Here is an 11,240-nt window from a genome sequence, read left to right on the forward strand (position 1 = left end):
GGTTTTGATAATGGTACTGTAGTTAAATACGCTTGGAATTCTGTACACTCTTTTTGCAAATATTTATGGAAATAAGTTTAAAATGAAAATGAATGTAAATAAACATTTCAACTGATATTATTTTGGTGACATATTAGATAGGAAAAATCACAGAACTCCCAAGTTACCTATATCTTAATTATTGTTCAAGGTGTTTTTATTGTGTTTTAGTATTATTTGCAATAATAAACATTCTATTTTTCCCAAAATATAATAATTTCAACTACCATTTCTGGTTTACCCAGAATTGTGACTTTCTAAATTTATAAAAATTTATAAAAATTTTAAAAATTTAAAATGTTTTATTTAAAGAGAAGCACTGCAGAAATAAGGAACACAAGCCTCTACCCTAAAGATACTTGTTATCTTATTTAGGTCTAATTAAGCAAGTTCACAAATGTTTATAGGAACATAGGTAATTAACATTAACATACAACTATTTTTTTCACAATGAATCTTACTAAGTAAAGCTAAACATTTCACCTAACTTAAGGTGTAGTTTTCTTTGTGCAAATAACAAAATTCAAAGTGAGAACTATATGCTCTTCTGAAAAATGTTTAACATTTTAATTAGTAATGAATGCAATTTTTAGGATATAAATCATCATCTGCCCTCCTTATAGCCTGAGATACATAATATTTATCCTGAGCAACCTTATTACTCCTGTAATCATCCTCTGTTAATGCTGTTTTTTCATTGTCTCAATCATCCTTTATTTACTCTGGAAAAAATGTGGTGTAATAAGACTCCTCTTCAAAATGAATGCACTGGGATATTAGAAGCTTACAAAGGAGGTAGCACGGGGTACATTTTATGCAGAAGTCAGTTTATATTAGAGTTAATAATCTCCAAACTATACTAATCCTATAACCTCTTCATTTCCACAAAATAAATCATCAACCTGTTTTTAATTTTTAAGAAACTAAAAAAACAAAAATACCAAAACCCTGGAAAGAAATTCATGTAGCCTTCTGGAACAAATAATGGTCAAATTTAGAATAGAAATATATTCTTATATATCTTGTCCACTGAAAAAAAAAAGGTGAAAAAAAAGAGGCCTTGAATTCAAGTCCTTAGAGTTTACTCCAGGCTTTATCATGAAGAAGCTGTGGGTGTGATTTTAACCTCTTTGGATTTCATTTTCCTATGCAAGTAATAAATGTATATTAAGCATCTATTATAGTTTGTTTGGTATATTTTTTTAAAAAACTACTTGAAAAGAAGCATAGTGCATGAAATTCCATGTACAAGTGGTATTAGATTTTATATTCTTTATGGAACCTTGTATCTTAGAGCATCACTGGCATTTGAAAGAGACATACTCCCATACAGTGGAGGATGACAGGCATGAGTGGTAACATATTCTTTGATTCATGCTTCCAAAGGCACATTACAACTGGCAGACAAGAGTTCTCTCCTTTCAATAGCAAAATGTCACCCTTGTGTTAGTCAATCAATTTTAAACCATTTTTTTCCAGAGTAAATAAAGGATGATTGAGACAATGAAAAAACAGATATGATAAATTCCTTCCTTAATGTTATTCTCAAACAGGAATAAAGGTCAGAAGAAGAAACTGCTCAACGGTAGAATGAAGAAGGTGTATGCTAACAAAAGTGGAAATAAATAGAAGACATCTTTAGAAAGAAAAAAGGATAAAGCTTCTTAAAAAATTATAATTAAAAACCCTGAATCTCCATATCTTGAGACTACCCACAGAGGCAATCTTTCTTATAATCAAAATATTCTCCTGCTTAGGGATTTTTTCAGAGCAAGGTTAACGTCTTTACTCCTCATGCTGTAGATTAAGGGGTTCAACATGGGAACAACATTGGTGTAAAAGACAGAAGAGGTTTTTCCTTCACTCATAGACTCTGCAAAAGATGGTTGGAGATACACATATGCACTTGATCTAAAGAAGAGAGAAATAGCAATTATTTGTGAATTGCAGGTCCTGAAGGCTTTGAACTTGCCCTCAGTGGAAATGATATGGAGGATGCTGCAGACAATGAAACCATAAAAGATTGTGAGATTGGGCATGATGAGTTTGATGCCCAATATAATTAACCCCATCAGCTCATTGACAAAGGTGCTTGTGCAGGAGAGCTGGAGCATAGGGAGGATGTCACAGAAATAATGGTTGATAGTATTAGCATCACAGAAGGTCAGTCTCAGCATGCATCCAGTATGGGCCATAGCACCAGAGAATGCCATCAAGATTGAACCAAAAATATGGTTGGAGCACACTTTAGTGGACATGGCAATGTTACACAAAAGTGGATTACAAATGGCCACATAGCAGTCATAGGCCATTGATATCAACACATAGCACTCAGAGATGCCAAAAAAAGCAGAAGTGGAACTCTGTCATGCAATCCTGGTAGGAGATAATATTCCTCTTTAATATGAAGTTGATTAATATTTTGGGTGTAAAAACCAAAGAAAAACAGAGGTCTATGAAGGATAAGTTAAAGAGGAAAAAGTACTTGGGGGTGTGAAGGTGGAAATTCAGCACAATTGAGTTATCAAGCCCATGTTTCCCGTGATAACATATATTGCTAGCAAAAAGAAAAACAAAGGAAGTTGGAGATCTGGGTCATCTTTTAATCCCACCAGTATGAATTCTGTCACAAAGGAGCCATTTCTAACAACCATTCTGCCCTGGGACATCTGTGCAATAAGAAAATAAGGGTTATATCAGAGTGTAAACCACAGCTTCCCACAAGATCTTCTCCTCCCACTGGAGTGGGCTAAACATTGGGAATGTGTCAGACTCTCTCAACATTGACCCATAGAATCTGCTTTTATTGCTGATACCAAATGATAGAAATCTCACAGTCTTGAAGTTACTTATTGTATTGTGTACCTACAATTTACCCCAAAGAGTGAAATCCAATTATGCCAAAGAAATCATGACAGGTGGAAAAAACAAAGAAGAAATCAGAACAAAAGTACACCAGGACAGATATATTCTCTCTCATCTCCTCATCATTTTATTCACCTATGACCCTCTAATCAGTAAAATGAAGCTAAGTCGTTAACAAACTAGAGCTGCCCTTTCTTGCAGATTAGAACCTCCTTGGATGGGAATTATGAAAAATGTACCAGGATCCAAAATAAGGAACCAGACTCTAGGAGAGTTACAGTAGCTGTCTCAATCACAGAGTAAAAGCCATGAATCTATGAGAGAGTTCCCTCCATGAAGAGGCAATGTACACACTGAGATATGGGTATTCTTCTACCATAACCATTTGTGTGTCAGAACTGCACAAAATTGGGGAGAAAGTGGCATGCCTTAATGTCTGGAATTCTATCTCAAAACGAGGAGGACATAATATAAATAAAGTTTAGAAACTCATCCTCCTTATACCAGAAAACCTCAGTTCTTCCTGATCTCAGTTATTCTCTCCCTGTGTTCCTGGAAGGGCAATCAGAAGCTGTGAGACTGGTTCCTTTCATTCTAATTGGAAGACTACCAGATAATTTGTACCATATCCTAGAAATTGTTCTAAGCTTTAGATCATAATTTCTAATTTTAACTTTGAGTTGCTGTGAAGCACCACAGCAATAAATATGCATTCTTCATTATTCACACATTTTCAAATTGATAAGCCCAGAAGATTTAATGAGTTTAATGATAAAATCAATAGGTATAAAGAAGTGAAAATCCTGTTCAGTCTCTTTCCCAAGGAATAGAATCTGTGAGTAATAGGGATATAAGGAGATTGTGTTTATACCCTGGATCATATAATAGCTTTATTTCTTCAGAGACTCAATATTTTCCTCATGATTTCAGTTTTCTCTGGGGATTATACCTCTCCCATAACAGAACTAAAAGTGAAGTCCATGTCTGTTCCCTTTTGTCTGAAGGAAAATCTGTCTATTGCATTGTTCCTTTCCGTAATTTTGATGGTGGGGAGAATGTCACAACTCTGTGAATATACTAAAAATTATTCCATTGTATACTTTAAATGGGTAGATTGTATGGTATGTGATTACATCTCAATGAAGTTGTTACCTGAAAAGACGAAAAGAGACTCTTTATAAAAACTTGGAACAAAAATGGAAATAAAGTTATTGAAGTCAGTGAAACTTAAATAAAACATCTGAAAATATATGCAAATTTGTTATCTCAGTGTTTACAGGGAAATTTATAGCTCCTAAATGCCTGTATTGGAAGAAAGGTCTCCAGTGAAATTCATTAATTAAGTAAGCTTTCTTCTCATATTACATGTATAAATAAATGCAGGTTGAGCCCAATGTAAGCAAAAAAAAAAAAAAAAGAAAAAGAAAAAAAATCCTAATTACAACAGAAAACAATAATATAGGAACCAAAACCAGTATATACAATCAATTAACATAAAAGCTGTCTTTTTAAGATTAAAAGAAGTGATAATGCCCTATATAGATTGACCAGACAATAAAGAGGAAAGGCAAATTATCAGACATCTAAGGCATTACAATGAAGTTAAGGGAATATTATGAACATATTTATGCTTATTATCCAGTCAGCAAATGAAGTAGATTATTTGAAAGTCACTAATTGCCAAAGCTCACTTAAGAAGAAATAGGTAACCAGAATTACCATATATCTATTAAGGAATTGAAATTTCAGTTTAAAAGCTTTCACAATGAAAACTTTAGGCTCAGAGAACATTACTGGTGAGTTCCAGAAGGAACAATACCAATTCTATATAAATTTCCACAGAAAATTAATGAGGAGGGAAATTATTACAAGTATTTCCAAGAAGCAAACATTATTCAGATACCAAAAGCAGGTATTGCATTTAACAAGAAATAAGAACTAAAACTAATTCACTTCATGAATGTAAATTCAAAAATTAATAACAAACTTATACCAAAATTAATCTACCAATAAATAACAAAAATTTTACATCTTTGAAATTAAACTATATCTCAGGATTGACAAATTGGTTTAATTTAGGAACATAAATCAGTGTTATTCATATAATGAAGCATAGCTACAATAACATCTACAGATAATTTGACACTTAAAGGAGAAAGACTGAGTCCTTTACAAAACAAAGTAAGGATTTTCACCCCAATATTTATATTTGGCTTTTTGCCAAAGGTCATAGACAGTGTGGTAAGGCAAGAAAAAGAAATAAATATCATACAAATTATAAAGAAGAAATAAGATTTTATTTATTATCAAATGAGAAGACTGCTTATGAAGAAAATCCTGAGAATCTGTTTAAAATCCTACTTAGTAAATCAGTATGTCAAAGGGACAGAGTATTATATCAATCTTATTTCTATATATTAGTAATGAGAAATTTGAAACTTAAATGTTTAAAAAGCAGTACTATTATAACTGCACCAAAATATGAAGAACTTAGTATAAAATCTAATAAAGTATGTGCATTGCCTGTATACAGGCAATGTTCTACAAAATGTTAATATAAGAAATCAAAGAAGATTTAAATAACTGGGAAGAAGATTATGTACACATATTGAAAAATTCACTATTGGTAAAATGTCCATCCTCTCTAATACACACATTCCATGCAATTACATTAAAATTGTAGCAGGATGTTTTATAGACAGTTGATTCTCAAATTTGCATATAAAGCCTAAGGAACAAGAATAGCCAAAACAATTCCACAAAAGAAAAAAGTTGGAGGACTTACATCACCTATTTTTAAAAACTTAATATATGACACAAAAACCAAGAGAAAATAGCATTAGCAAAAAGATAGATACATGAGGGAGTACTGTATATCGTATATATGAATTACTGTGATCTAAAACTTTTGTGAACACAAGCTTAATAATTAGGGGGAAAAAAGAAAAAGAAAGGACATAGACACTGAGGAAAAGATGGAAGAAGTTGCCTTTCCAATTTGCATACAGGGCAACACTTATTGCAGTGATGAAAGGCAAAACATCAAAAACAAAGCTTTTGCTGTATTAAATTTTTTGATACCCTAATTTATTTTTACCTTAATTTTTCCAAATTAATATGTATTCTATATCTAACCTTTAAACTCATCACTATATTCCATTTTACTATTAATGGAACCTGGCAATATATTGGGTTTCACTTTTGAAGAAGTTTTGGATCAGAGAGAGGTTCAACAATGCAGAGGAGCAATACTAGTGTGGGAAGTTATTGACAGGGGACACATGGTTGGCAGGGAGTTCTACAGGGCATATATCCAGGGTACATAAAAATGTTTGGATATTTTCATAGTGGATACAATTAAAAACAACAACTGAGGGAGTGCTGAGTTCCTAGCCAGGGGAGCTCTATCACAGTCCCTGAAGGAACAGCAACAATCCCCCAAGTGCAATGGCAAAGACTGAAAAAGAATAAATGTCCAACAATGAGCCCTAGATACTAATGACTATGCTTGTGAGCTGTGCACCTGAAATAAGAACACAGCTTAGAGCTGCAGGGTGCCTAAGAGTTACCTCTTGAGAGCCTCCATGTTGCTCAAATGTGGCCAGTCTTGAAGCCAGACTCAGCATGTAAATGCATTGCTTTCCCCTCAGCGTGGGGCATGACTCCCAGCGATGACCCTCCCTGGCACCGAGGGTGCGGCTGGGGCGGTTTGCACCTCGATGCTGACGGGGGGGTTTGGAGGGGTCAGACTAGACCGCAGTGGCGTCTGATGCTACGGCAGACAGCATCAGAGGGGCTCTCAGGAGTGGAGGACGCACGGCAAGGGGAGGAAGAAAGCCGCGGAGACCAGGTCTGTGCGCAAGTCTAGTTTATTGCGGAAGGGGACACAGCTTTATAGGGTTAGGGACTGTGTGGAGGGATTTGATAGGTGCGGGCGGGTACTGCTTCTTGATAGGTGATTGTAAGCGGTTGCTAGGCAGAGGGCTGGCTGAGAGGTTTGGAATAGGGGAGGGGAAAGGGGGAGTGAGAGCTGGCCGGATGTTGGGCTAGGCGGGAGATAAAAAGGGGGAGGGCAGCGCCGGCCAGCCGTTAGCAGCAAAGGCCTAGTCAGGCGTGGTCACCTTATCTAGGCCCAGTGGGCAGAGGCGGTATCACTTTTTGCCGCACCGTTTGCTACTGTGGCAAGCTGGGCGCCCTTCCTCCCACACGAGGGATTACTACCAAGTACCAGCTGATGATATAACTAGAAAATGACCTTGAATAAAAGGGTCAGCTTGGACCAGCAGAATATCTCAATCGATATGTAATACCAGGAGTTAAAAATGCTTTTTGACCTGAATCAAAGAGGGAAATGGAAAGGACAAATGAGTTTATATGGCTATGAGTCTCCACAAAGAGCCAGGAGGTTATCAGAGGGGTTGCCCTTAAGCACACCACAGCATCGTCCCAGAGACAGATAAAGTAGCTACAACCCCGGGTATTGGTTCTTCTGAGGGCTATGGAGACCCACAGGTTCTATGATCATGGCAGATAGAGTTCAGTGCCATGTCATTTGGCCCTCCTTTGAGTTTGTGTTTCTGTGTGATGGAGCTGGACTCAGATGTGATCTTTGTTCACAAGCCTCTCCTGTTAGTTTTACCAGAACTGTAGTTGGTGCTGGGGTTTAATGTATACCCAGGGGACCTGAATCTCTGGACTGACCATTTGATAGCCAGGCCCTGAGCCTCAACAAACTTGCAACTCCTAAACTCTGGTTTATTGGACTTACCCCACTCAGCTAACATGGAGTTGAAAAAGGTCGACCACCACACCAGGGAGGCAAGAATGCCTACAACTGAAAGCAGGGGAATTGCATCCAGCATCCATGTGGAATCTAAGCTCCCTCTTGATATAGATGTGGAGTGGACACAACCATTCCAGGGTCCACAGGATGGAGGAATAGAGTATGGATTAGAGTGGACTTACTGATATTCTATTCATGTACTATTGTGATTAGTAATAGAAGAAAATGTGGCATTGGTGTGGAGAAAGTGGCCATGGTGGCTGCTGGGAGTAGGAAGTGGGAGGAAGAGATGTGATGTGGGGGCATTTTGGGGACTCGGAGTTGTCCTGGGTGGTGCTGCAGGGACAGTTACCAGATATTGTATGTCCTCCCATGGCCTAATGGGTGGACTGTGGGAGAGTGTGGGCTATGATGTGGACCATTAACCATGAGGTGCAGCGGTGTTCAGAGATGTATTCGCCGAGTGCAATGAATGTCTCATGATGATGGAGGAGGTTGTTGTTATGGGGGTAGGAGTGGGGTGAGGGGGATGGGGGGTATATGGGGACTTCATATTTTTTTAATGTAACATTAAAAAATAAAGACAAAAAAAATAACATAATAATTTTTTAAAAAGATAGATATTGGAAGGACGGAATATTGAGTCCACACATGAACCCACAAATAGTCAATTAAAAATACAAAGGTAATTCAATAGAGAAATGACTTGCTTCTTAAATAATGAGGCTGTAACAATTAGATCTCCATAAGAACAATAAAACAACCTAATAGGAGGAGGAGGACAGGAATGTAGACAATAAGGAGTAAGACAACAAAAACAACCACTTTGTGCTTACCTAACACCATTAACAAAAATGATACATAGACAAATGGGATTGAATTGAGATTTCAGAAATAAACCCTCAAATCAATGGACAATTATTTTTTGAGAATGGTGCAAAGTCTGCTCAATGCAGAAAAACAGATTCTTCAACAAATTATACTGGGAAAAAATGGGTTATCACTATGCAAAAAAAGGAAGGTGGACCACTACCTCACACAAATTAATTCAAAATGTAAAAAAGCCTAAATATAAGAATCAAAACTATAAAAATGTGAGAAGAAAGCATAGGGAAAGATTGTCAGAATCTTATGTTAGCAATGTGTTTCATAGACTTTATATCAAAAACATTAGCAAAAACACAATAATAGATAATAGGAACTCACCAAAATTGAAAATAGTTGTCCACCAAAGGACTTCATTATGAAAGTAAACGTATAATCTACAAAAAAAAAATGGAAGCCATATACCCTAAAAGGTTTTAATTCAGAATATATAAAGAAATTCTAACTCAACAACAAAAAGATAACACAATTTTTAAAAGTGCAAAAGACTTGAAAAGACATTTTACCAAAGAATTTATATAAATGGTCATAAGCATATTAAAAGAAGTTCAATATCATTAGCCATTTGGGTAAGGCAGATCAAAACTATTTCACACCCACTAGAATGGCTACTATTAGAAAAAAAAACAAAAACAGATATCTATCAACAGATGAATGGATAAACAAAATGTGGTATATACATCAAATGGAATATTATTCAGGCATAAATAATATTCTGATATATGTGATAACATGGATGGACCTTTAAGACATGGTGCTGAGTGAAATAAGGCAGACACAAAAGGAAAATATTGTATAATCTCACTTATATGAAATAATTTGAATAAGCAAATTCAGAGTCAGAAAATAAAACATAAGTTATCAGAGGCCTGGTTGGATGTAGGGAATGATTAGTTAATGTTTAACTAATACATGGTTTCTTTTTGGGTTGAATGGAAAGTGTTGTAATTGATGGTGGGTATGTTACCACAACATTATGAAGGCAACTATCATGACTAACTTGTATATTTTAAAATGGGTAAAATGCCAAATTTTGAAGGAGCCTGTATCCATTAATGGTAAGATCATGCTGAAAAATTCTAATGCCCAAAAAAATGCCCTATGTTCATCAAGTCTATTCTTCCCTCTACCTCCCCTCAGAGCCTATGTAACCACTAAGTTTCAATTTTTGAAGAATAGGATTTTTAGTAGCTTGCAATAAAATTGAGGGTTTGACATCAAATTTAACCGAAACCTATAAAGGTTTACAATCCAAAATGTAAACCATAAAGTAAATCATTGACCATGGTTGGTAGCAATGGTTAAATATTTGTACATCAATTGTAACAAATGTACCATCCACATGTAAAATGTTATTAATAGGGAAGAGGGGAAAAGGGGGAGGGCATTGGGTATATGGGAATCCCCTATATTATCTGTGAGATTTTTCTATATCCTAAAGCTTCTTTAAAGATAAAATGAAAAACATAAGACACTGGGAGATTATTTGGAAGAAAATGTCACTGTATATCCAAGATAACAAATGTTACAATAATGAAAGATACCATGTTTAAAATGTTTTATTATTTGAAATTTTAAAAAAAAATTGGTATTTTATTGATTATTTTAATATTATTTTATTTTCTTATTAAATTTATTTGGTTATTTTGTTGGCTTCATTTTTGGAGAGGCTTTGAATCACAGAAAGGTGGCAACAGTGGCAGGAGAGGATCACTGGCGCAGGATGTCAGTGACAGGGGGTGAACGGGAAGGGGTTCACCTGGGGCATGACTCTAAGGCATACAAATATTTTCAAGTGTTCATGAGGCATTGTCTCAGTGGATGGAGAGTCACACACTAACCAAAAGAAAATTGTACTTTTAGCCTGGGATTTCTGCTACAGTCTCTAATAGGAAAGCAGGAATCCCCCATGGAAAAGGTCAGTGCCTAGAGAAGGCAAACAGACCAGTATGCCAGGCCCTTGATACTGATGATTGTACATATGAACCTTTTCTCATGAAATTGGAAGTTAGCCTAGTATTACATATTGCCTAAGAGTTACCCCATGAAAGTCTCATTGTTGCTCAAATGTGGCCTCTCTCTAAGCCAAACAGCATAAAAAGGCAATACCTTCTGCCTGATGTGAGATATGATTCCCAGGGATAAGACTCCCTGGCACTGAGTGATTATTACCAAGCACCAACCTGCAATGCATCTGGAAAAAGACCTTGACTAAAGAAGGAAATATTAAATACAAATGAGTTTTTATGGCTAAGTGATTTCAAAGTGAGTTCAGAAGTTATTTCAGAGGTTATATTTATGCACATCTCAGCAGAATCTTATTGACTGCCACAGTAAACAGTTCCTCAAAAAATAGTGGGTCTCCTGAGGGCACTAGAGACATCCAGAAACTATAAACAGGGCAGTCAACCCAGGACTTAGCACGCTGTCAGTGGGCCTTACTTTGAAATTTATGCTCCTCAGTGTAACAGAGTTAGACTCATTTATAGGTTCTCTACAAATGGCTTTTTTTGCCCTTTTTATTTGAATCTAATATTACCAATATATTTGATAAATTCTTGTCCCGGAGACTTGAGTCTTTGGTCTGTCCATTGACCAGTTGAGCCCTGAATCTCAGCAGAGTTGTAAAAGTCTACAGTTCATTGGACTCACCGAGGATAACTCACAA

The 11,240-nt window shown here is 36.0% G+C and overlaps 1 pseudogene; it reads right to left on the reverse strand.

Moving 5' to 3' along the window:
• Nucleotides 1-1,775: 1,775 nt before the first annotated feature.
• LOC101420649 (olfactory receptor 8B3-like) lies at nt 1,776-2,693 on the reverse strand (annotated as a pseudogene).
• Between the last annotated feature and the right edge of the window lie 8,547 nt (nt 2,694-11,240).

This window comes from Dasypus novemcinctus, chromosome 27, assembly GCF_030445035.2.
Source record: "Dasypus novemcinctus isolate mDasNov1 chromosome 27, mDasNov1.1.hap2, whole genome shotgun sequence".
In the NCBI taxonomy this organism is placed as follows: domain Eukaryota; kingdom Metazoa; phylum Chordata; class Mammalia; order Cingulata; family Dasypodidae; genus Dasypus; species Dasypus novemcinctus.